This window comes from Sinocyclocheilus anshuiensis, unplaced genomic scaffold, assembly GCF_001515605.1.
Source record: "Sinocyclocheilus anshuiensis isolate Anshui unplaced genomic scaffold, SAMN03320099.WGS_v1.1 scaffold208, whole genome shotgun sequence".
NCBI lineage: Eukaryota > Metazoa > Chordata > Actinopteri > Cypriniformes > Cyprinidae > Sinocyclocheilus > Sinocyclocheilus anshuiensis.
This window is the reverse complement of record NW_015557186.1, coordinates 799,589-810,075: the sequence shown is the minus strand read 5'-3', so window position 1 is coordinate 810,075 and position 10,487 is coordinate 799,589. Positions and strand designations below refer to the sequence as shown.

Here is a 10,487-nt window from a genome sequence, read left to right as displayed (position 1 = left end):
AGCTGTCTCTTTAATACCGCGTGGTTTATATACATGTTGCTGCTGATTGGGCTGACATTTTTGACACACCCACCAAACAAGAGAAAACGTATCTCAAACCCCATTGCACACCGTTTCCAGGAAACATGTCGTTTAAACCGGAAACCGTAGCAAAACGTTGCACACCGGTTTGAGCTTGAACTTGCCCCAGCTCTCTGTCAAGAGAAGGCTAATAATCAACTTAAATACAGATACATTTTCTACACTGGTAAAAATGATGTGTTGGATTTATTAAAATATATATGCACCATTTTTTGCATCACACTTTTTAAGTAAACCCAACTTGGAACAACTGTACTTAAAATAAACAAGATAATCTTTGTTACGTGAACTTTGAGTTCAGAGTTCACTTAACATTCTTTACTTAAAACATGCAACATCATCTACTAAGTAATTTCAAGTACTTAACATTTATTTTAGATCTTCAGCTATTGGTCTGCTTACTGTACTGCTCCAGTACAGTCAATATCTTAAATAAATTAAACACGCAAATCACACAAAATAAAGCATTTCAGTTTATTTTTTGACAGGCTGAAACCACACATCATGAATGTACACCAAAATGTGACAAATCGACAAATGGAAGTTCACTTCCAACATGTCACTTCCTTGATTTTTCACCCTTGAAAAATTTAGTTAAAAAGTTTGCCAATGTCTAGTTCCAGTAGAATCTTCTGAAAAAATTAAAATGAGTACCTGAGCTCTTTGGGGTAACTTGGATTAATTGCATAAATTAGGCCAAGCAGAAAAACAAGCTTTCGCAACACCTGCCAATCCCGCCATCACCTCTATGCCTTCCAGCACTATCCCAGTCTGTAATGGATCATCTGTTGAGCCACCTTTTGTGATGATCTTCAGTGTGAGCTGTTCCAGTTCCTCCTTGTTCCCATGAGTATCCTTAAAAAAAACACACACACACATAGCAAATGTGTCTTTATTTAACACCACTTGGTATTTTTCAGATTGTTTCTCAGTGCAAAAAATACATTGCTATGAAATAACACAAAACGAGACAATATTTTGAAATTTACATTTATATTTTAAAATAAAAGAATTTTGTTAAACTGAAAAAAAAAAAAACTGTATTTTGGGCTGGCTGTCATACATCAGTTCATGATTGCATATTAAGTGATTTATCAGGATGTTGTGAAGCGTGACCAGTGTTTTCTGAAGCTCACGTGAGAGGTATTATTAGTAAAGTGTGAAATAAACAAAAAAAATTAGATATGAATTGTTACCTCCAATTATTCCGTTCTTGCACCATCACTTGTTGCACAGCTGGATGTATGAAAAAATGGATGGAGAGAAAAACAACCGTATTAAACGGCATAAAATAATTGATAATGCTGGCGTTTCAAATTTTTTTATACATTACTTTTGGAAGTAGATGGGAGTCTGTCACGACCTACTACTTTATCAATCTGCTCTTGGAGTTTGGTTTGGATTGATGGGTACTTGACCAGTAGTAGAAGCATCCAGTGCAAGGCAGTGGAGATGGTATCCAGACCTGCTCCAATGAGATCAGAAACCGTACCTTCAGTATGAGCCTCAGTTAAGCCCGTCTCCATGTCTGCATGATCTATCACACCAATAAAGGCATCACTCATGTCTCTTGTGACCTCAGGGTCGTAGCTTTGCCTGTGCTCCACCACTTTACCTTTGACAAACGTGAAGAAGTCCTTGTTAAGGTCTTTGACGTTCTGAAAAACGCTCCTCACAGGATTAGGAAAAGATTGCAACCAAGGCATGACGTCCACCAAACTTCCAGCTCCTACGGTTTCGCCAAACTTATCCACTCTTCTCAAGAGAGTCCTGAACTCTAGATCATCATGTCCGTAGCGTTTCCCAAAACAAAGAGCGCAGATGATGTTAGCAGCTGCAACTGTGAGTTCATGAGATGGATTGAAGTATTGGTTGTTTGAACTCAATCTCAGAAACGCTTCAATCAGTTCCTCGGCTTCAGCTGCGATGTGCTTCTCAAAGGACTTTTTTGTTTGGCTGTTTGCAGAAGAGAATGCACGAATGGTGGACTGGGCGATCCTCCGGTGCATCTTCCATTGCTTGCTGTAGTTGGTGAACGTCATGCTCGTCCCGCCAGAAACCGACTGGAAGCAGCCAAGTGAAGGGCCCTGGAAGCCTCTTTTTGAGAGTGAGGTTCCTGACCCAGAAACAAGCCTCCAGACAGCAGAGGAAGGTGAAAGATGCAACGAGGGCTGGCTGGATTTGTCCGCTCCATTCCTTAAGGACGCTACTACCATTCATGCCGAACTCTGTGTCTGAAAGCGCCATGATATTCTGAAGCTCTGAAGGTTTGTTTTTGCATAAATTGTGACTGTATTAGTAACTCCCCATTTTGAATGGTGAGTAAAGGAAGAATTTGATAGCACTGCTGTTTTCTGCCCTCTTCGGCTGTGGGGTTACAGGAAGACGGGTCAGGGTTTGCGGAGCTGCAGTGTCTGTCCACAGATGACCAAATTAGAAGAATGCAGATTTCAACCTTGACACTGTACCCATCACGGCCGGAGTGTAGACGCCTGGACACACATTGGGCTCCCAACACGTTCTTGAGCCATCTACAGGTGCATAATGCTTCAGAAAACTACATATCAGTATGCATTAGATCTATTGCATTAGATAGCAAAATACCAAAGCAAGTGTCATTTATTTTAAAGAATTTAGAACATTTTTGCAGTACATAAAAAATGTAAATGTGAAATTTGAACTGATAATAGATGCAGTTGTTGAACTTGAAGACAGTCAGCATTGTGTTTGTATGTTGTTAGTGGATCTTAGTTGTTTCTCTGCACCTGTGGTTCCAGGACACCTGTGTGAACTTGAGGAGAACTGACTTCATACATCCACTAAAAATCACCAAAATACCAGCATATTCAAACACACTGAGACTTCAAACGTGATGAAGAAAAGTGAACATTAGTGAGAAGATCCTGCAGCATTTGAGACATGCAGAGATGCGTGCTTTGATATGTTATCTAATATGTTCACATACTGTTTTATTGACTTTTTGGAGGTACTCTATTTGTGTATATACACATGACAGTAAGACAATAACAGTGATTAGGCTAAATGGATGTGCGCCTTCATTTAATGATGGCTTTCGTTTTCTATATATATTTTTAAGAGATCATTTGTTTTATTTGTCTTGCCGTAAAGTGCTGACTTGTCTGATTAAGTTGAATAAAGCCATAAAACTTGAAATGCTGTCATTTTATTTTTTACAGAATACATTGCCTAACATCTATGAGCTCTGTAGGTCTGCTCTAATTGGTGGGATTTCATTTTGTTTGGAATCCACAATGTGATGCCAACTGAATGCTAGTGAAATCAAGTCACTTGAGGAATTCAGTCTGTAAACTTGTGAAAGTTTTGAAGGTTTTTTTAATGCTTCAGACAAAGAACAGATACAAACAATGGAGTTAAATATGTACCATGACTGTGTATTTATCATGAGCTGTAGTTAGAATAATGACTGTTATATAAACTTAAGATAATTTGACTTGAAAGATGTGGCTTTACAGAAATATCTCAGAAACTGAATGCAAACAGAAATATTGGCCATAAAACTAACAATAAGGATATATAGAGACCATATGCATAAGTGAAGACAGATGCAGACCATTCAGATAATAAAACTGTCATTTAAATGCCTGGTTTGGATTGATGTGTGATTGTATGTGTATGCATGTAATTTCTTATAAAATGTGAATCGTGTTAAGAAAGAGAGTGAGTGCATCTGTAAAACAGCACTTTATTTATTCCACTTGTAGCTTATTTTCCAATAGTAAAAACAAAACACATTTAAAATAATACCTGAATATCAAAAGAAAACAAAACTGAGCTTGCAAAACATTCAGTGTAAACATTTACCATAATATATGCAATATGACATAGGAGTATATCTTGAGATAGTAGCTCTGATTTATACTGCTAGTTTTATACATTATTTTGAGGATTTGTGCATGTGATGAACCTTCAAAATGACATAATGAGGAAGCAGAAAGTTCATCCAGCGTGAGGCTTAAGACTTCCAATTAATGATTTGCTGAGCAATAGGACAGACTCAGCAAAGCATTGATTGCAAATTGGCATTGCCACTAAAATAACTGTAATTTCAACAAGTGACCCTTGCAGCCTTTTTAAAGAATTCAGTGAATACATTTCTATGCATTTTATAAAGAATAGAATTTATAGACACAGTTGTATAATAAATGCTTAAATGCCTATAATCACATCGTTATACTGTTTTATGCAAGCATAATTAAATGCACTGCTATGCCAAATCTGAGTCGAGCTCATAGGAAGTAAAAGTTCTCCAACAGCTGCTGCCCATTAACATGACTCAACACGATCTACAAACAATTGCATAATATTACATAATAGTTGATATGTCTACAGTGATAGTGGCTTAGCATTGGACCATAAACATTTCATATTGCAGTCCTTCTATCATTATTTTGAAGCATAAATGATGTTTTATAAACGTAAACCAATTAAAACATTACTATTAACCCCATTTAGGAGCGTTAGAAGAATCTCTCCAGTTACCTGACAACATATTCTATGGATGTGATTAAATCAGTTCATTGAATCATTGCAAACGTGTATAAATATTAAATATAGAATTACTAAACAGCATTCAGTGCAGCTTAACTAATACTCATTGTTAATGTGGAATATATTTGTAATATGTGCAGTCTTTGCTGGGCTTTAGTCACAAAAACAACTCATGCTGGCGATACCAAGCCAAACAGTTTTCCTCTGAGCTTCGCCGAGACTGTGTAATGGAGCGGCTTCAGTGTTAAACCATACGAGCAGTCCATGGAGAGATCCTGAGAGGGGTTGCTGTCAAACGAGCACTGGTGCAAAAGGATGGCAGAGAACAGAAAAACCTCCACTTTGGCGATCTGATCGCCGATGCATCTTCTCTTACCTGTGGAGAAGATCATCACGCTGTTGGTCAGGTCTTTGTCCAGAGCTCCGTTCTCGTCCAGGAATCTCGACGGGTTGAAGATGTGAGGATCCTGCCACTTTTGAGGGTCGTGGTTGACGGACCATTGGTTGATGAACACCACTGTGTCTTTGGGGATGTGGAGACCTTCGATGGTGACGTCTGAGGTGGTGGAGTGCGGTATGGTGACGGGGACGAAGCTGGAGTAGCGCATGGTTTCGTAGATGAAGGCATCCAGGTAGGCCAGGTTGCTCTTGTCTTCTATTGATGGGAGTCTGTCACGACCTACTACTTTATCAATCTGCTCTTGGATTTTGGTTTGGATTGATGGGTATTTGACTAAAAGCAGAAGTATCCATTGCATGACTGTTGACATCGTGTCTTGTCCTGCACCGATTAAATCAGTGACTGTAGACTCAACAAAGTCTTTAGTCAGCATGCTCTCTTTCCCATGCTCAATTACGCCAATGATTGCATCGCTCATGTCACGGGTGACCTCAGGGTCGTATGTGTCTCTATGCTGCACCACTTTGTCCTTCACATAAGCGAAGAACTCTTCATTAATGAGCTTGAAGTTTTGATAAACGCTTCGGACCGGATTCGGAAACGACTGCAGCCAAGGCATGACGTCCACCAGGCTTCCAGCGCCAACAGTTTCGCCAAACTTATCCACTCTTCTCAGGAGGGTCCTGAACTCGGGATCGTCATGGCCGTAGCGTTTCCCAAAGCAAAGCGCGCAGATGACGTTGGCGGCGGCGACGGTGAAATCGTGCGAAGGATTGAAGTGTCGTCCGTCGGCGCTGAGCCTCAGAAACTTCTGGACCAGATCCATGGCTTCACCTACAACGTGTTGTTCGAATGTCTTTTTGGTTTGAGTGTTTGCCACCGAGAATGCTCTCAGAGTCGATTGAGCTACTTTCCGGTGCGCCTTCCACTGTTTGCTGTAATTGCTGAACACCATGCTCCGACCGCCGGAGATCATCTGAAAAGACAGAAAGTTTGGCCTCCCGGCAAATTCGGTGCTGTGTTCAATGAGCGCCTTGCGTATGGCCGCAACTCCGTTCAGAACCACAATGTCGCTTCGCCCGAGTCTGATCTGGTAGACGTTTCCGTACTTCTTTGCCAGCTTAGAGAAGGTGATGTGTGGCATTTGTCCCAGCTGCATGGCGTTGCCCACCAAGGGCCAGGCGAACGGGCCTGGAAGCCTTTTCTTGAACGTGAGATTTCTGACCCAAAGACAGGCCTCCAGGAAGAAGAGGATGATGAAGGATGCTATCAAAGCCGGCTGAACCTGTCCGCTCCATTCCTTCATGATGCTGCTGCTCTCAAACTCAGCTTCAGTCAGAGCCATTCTTCTGATGCACTTTTATTCTTGTGATGAGATTCTGTTTTCTGCTCAAATAATGTTCATGTTCAATGCTATATAGAGAGAAATAAAAGCATCCGTTTAAAAGAATAATCTAATCTGTTCCTCCGTTCTGCATGCAAAAATCAATATAAACTCTCTCTCGGTTACCAGTTCAGTCTGTTTTAATTAATCTGCATGCATTGAGTTGTCTACCCTCTTTAATTTGTCCAGATTAAGCTGACAGGGTTTTCTGAGCTGCTTGGTTGGATCCATGTCTTTTATATATGTCAGCAGCACAGGGGGCCGGACCCGGTGATAGTCTCACTCCTCCCATTGTGGAAGCCGCAGAGACTCCGTTAGAAGGTCTGAACGTCTGGCTGCAGCCGAACACGGAGATCCAAGTGCGCAACCGGTTCTGTTCACCGGGAAACAACGGGACCTGCGGTGAAAATAGTGCGTAAATCATCTTTGTTTCGTTTGCACGCGCTCTGTGCGGAGTATTTATGATAATCATTGCGGAGATGCAGATAACTTAACAGTGCAAAACTCTTGCGGTTTGTGCCAATCATCATAACTCAAATAGAGTGATGCATTAATCGTTTTATGTTGCTGCAGCTGAACTCTTTATTTGCATCTCTTTATTTGACGCGCGCGTCTTTCTAGTCGTTGCGCACTCCTGTAATCGTTATTTCTGCTCTGGTTTGCACAGGATTACGAAAATGTTATTTTAAGCTTGATGCAATCATCGACGGCATCCCAGACTTCAGACTTTTGTCTTGGGGAATGTTTCGTAATAAAAAGACGCTCTGTTTTGCACACCCACTTTACATAAACCCTAAAAATGGAAAAGCATGCATGCATGGAGTTATGCAACACGACTAGACATTGAAAATCCACGTTATCCCTGTAGTGTGTGTCGCTTTGTGTATTTAGCCCCGTTGTACAAACTATATAATTTATAATATGAATTATGAATATGAATTTCAGTATGGAATAGCATCATATGTCATAATAAACATGATAATTACTTATGCATATTGTACAAATTATTGCACCTATACATGATTGCACATCACAAGGTGAAAGTTTTCATAATAAATCATTTAATATCCTTGCAGCATAATTCATTGTCAATACAAATTTGATCTCCAAGTACAAACAGTTGATTTTTAGTACAAATGTCAACATTTTACAACAGAGGGAAACAAAGTTTGTAAATGATCTTTAAGAGCATAATTTGATGTTGTGTTCAGATGTCGATGGTGCATCATGTTCTGGGGTCTCTGATCTCATCGAAAAGCATGCCAGGGTCTCTCCTGGCTATTTTCCTTTCACAATTTCAGGATAAATTTTCACATGTGTTTTTGGGTATGCAGTCGTTGAGAAATTGCTAAATTGCAAACATGCCTTCATTACGTGCATTAAAGCAGATCCTCTCAGAAAATGCCAATACAGACACTTTATTCTGCAAGAAAGCACATCAAATTAAATATCCTGAGAGGGTAATTTGTCTTTAAAGGTTTCATGATGTAAGTGTATATGAAGAAGCTGCAGGACTTTATTTTGATGCACGTGTATGTGCATTTGCTTTCATTTTTCCTTTGCTGTGTGTTCCCTTTGTACAGACTCCGTTTATATCATATCAATGTTAACTGGAATTTGCATATGTGTTTTTCATACATATTTGCAGTTCCAGTGATATATATTTCATCAATGAAAAGGAAGTGCTCTGAAATATCGAGAGCTATATTAAGCTATAGAACTGAATGTTCTTGATGCAAAATGTTTCTCTTCTGAGCGCCAGGCAGGATATAAATGTCCCTTGTTTCCTCACCATAAGGAGTTTATTTTTGCAGGGATCTAATGACTCTAATTGCAGCACTGCAACCTTTCTAGAGTCGGAGAAGACAGTAGCATCGATTTCTTGCTGATAGTACACTTTCCTGGATGCAAACCACCACTAAAATGAGATGTGCCTGTGAGAACAGAGGAAAGAGAAGCTGCCAAATTCAATCAGTTCCAATCCGCTTGGATTTAAGGAGCCCACTGTTTTCGCTCCCTAGGAGAGAATAAACATCTTCACAGAAACAAGATTCGATTTCATTGTGCACTGTCCAGAGAACACTAGAGACGAGGTACTAGTGAGCATTAAACTGTCTATGAACTCAGTTAATGATCTGTGTGTGTAAGCAGTACACATAATAAAATAAAGTGGTAACACTTTAATTGAAGCCTTTGTGTTTAATGCATTACAAAAGATTGTAATGCATTAATTATGCCTTAAAATGCACTTTATAATGCATTGATTTCATGAATAACAAGGAATCTGAATATATTGTAATGCATTTTAACATTGGTTATATGAAAATATATAATCCATTACAATGCACAATATGAATACCTTTATAATGCATTATGAGGCTTCACATTACCAATTGCCTTCTTAAATCTAAAAAAATATGTTACAAATAACATTTTAATGCATGGTTCTTAAAAGCTCAACATTTTGATTGACTGTAATATTAACGTAAACCACGGCAACAAAAGCTTTTAGATTTTAATTTAATGCAACATATTCCTTTATAGAATACTATAAAAATATAATGGGTTGTAACTATAATGTGATATTAGATAAAATTCTGTGTTTAAGAAGTGTATATATATAATAAAAGAAAAATATTTTTATTTCATTATCTTCTTAAATGTACAGTATGAAATTTTTTCTCATAAAGCTTACAAATAACATTTTAATGCATGGTTTTTAAAAGCTCAACATTTTGATTGACTAATATTTGCAACATAAAACACAGCAATAAAAGCTTTTATATTTTAATTTAGTGTAACTTAATCCTTTATATTATAATATCAAAAATCATGGATTGATGTAGCAAATTTTCTAATAATAGTGTGATAGTTAATATTCTGTGTGTAAAATAAAAATATGTTATATCTTAAACCACAGCGACAAAAGCTTTTAAGTCGTTTTTTGATTGTACCATAATCCATTATAACATAAAAAATCATAGATGCATGTAACAAATGTTATTTCAATGACTCCGACATCGATTTGGGTTGCAGACCCAGTTTTCCAGTGTTACTATCAGAGCTCAGCGCTGCCAAAATCCCATCATGTCTTTCCGCACAGGAGAATCCTCTGGAATCCCGTGATTCACATATGGTCTCTCACATCAGCGTCCGCACTAATCAGAGCCAGCTTTGTGGTGAGTGTGTGTGTGTTGCGTGAGGCTGTCGTGTTTGCCTGCCATTATTCTCTTTAACCTGGCTGTGAAAGGCTGGCCGTGACCCCGGAGGGTCGGGAAGGTTGAGGACTTGGCAGCCGCGAGCGTGTGGCTGCAGGTCTCACGGCGGACGAGCCGATCCCGGTCTGGAGCTAATCACTGTTTACTAGAATCGTTTCCACTTTTCAGCGAGCTACTGTCACGCATGGCCCTGGGAGGGAGGAGGAGGGAAGCCAGGGGTCCGACGGGCCGTTTAGGAGCCGGTGGGATTCATGGAAAAAGGACGAGCTGAAACTAACCGTAGGAATGCGAATTCCGATTAGACAGCAGCGGTGATCCAGAAACCCAAATGACCGACTGACACTCAGAGAGAGGAAATGAACACGCTCTCTCTCGCTGCAGGACACTGGCGAATGCTTTATGACTCACCAGTGCCACCTTGACAATGTTAGAGCTCGATGGAGTCTATTAACGGCGGTGACGTGATGCTGATTCACTTGAGCGGAGCTTTTTTTTTTTCACAAGACAATTTGAATTATTTAAACTGTTATTTTCACTTTTAGAGAAATACCAACCAGTGTTTTGGGTGGTTGCCAGGGTGTTGCTATGCAGTCGCTAAGGTGTTCCGAGTGGATTTTAGCTTGTTGATATGGGGTTGCTACACTCTCAGAAATAAAGGTACAACAGCTGTCACTGGGGCGGTACCTTTTCAAAAGGTACATATTTGTACCTAAAGGGTCCATTTTGGTACCTTAAAGGTACAGTACATATTAGTAATTAAAGTGTGCATATTAGAACCTAATAGGTACAAAAGTGTACCTTTTGAAAAGGTACCGCCCCAGTGACAGCTGTTGTACCTTTATTTCTGAGAGTGTAGGGAGTTACTGCAGTAGTT

General features: G+C 39.5%; 1 long non-coding RNA gene and 2 pseudogenes across 1 annotated transcript in view; all 3 read right to left on the bottom strand.

The window, feature by feature from the left end:
• LOC107678750 (uncharacterized) overlaps positions 1-1,319 on the bottom strand; it is a 2,409-nt gene extending 1,090 nt beyond the window's left edge. Inside the window, exon 1 of the long non-coding RNA XR_001632963.1 lies at positions 1,278-1,319. This is a non-coding gene — a long non-coding RNA (uncharacterized LOC107678750). The remainder of the gene's footprint in view (positions 1-1,277) is intronic.
• Positions 1,320-1,403: 84 nt separating this feature from the next.
• LOC107678708 (cytochrome P450 1B1 pseudogene) lies at positions 1,404-2,297 on the bottom strand (annotated as a pseudogene).
• Positions 2,298-3,571: 1,274 nt separating this feature from the next.
• On the bottom strand, positions 3,572-6,585 carry LOC107678780 (cytochrome P450 1B1 pseudogene; annotated as a pseudogene).
• Positions 6,586-10,487: the final 3,902 nt, after the last annotated feature.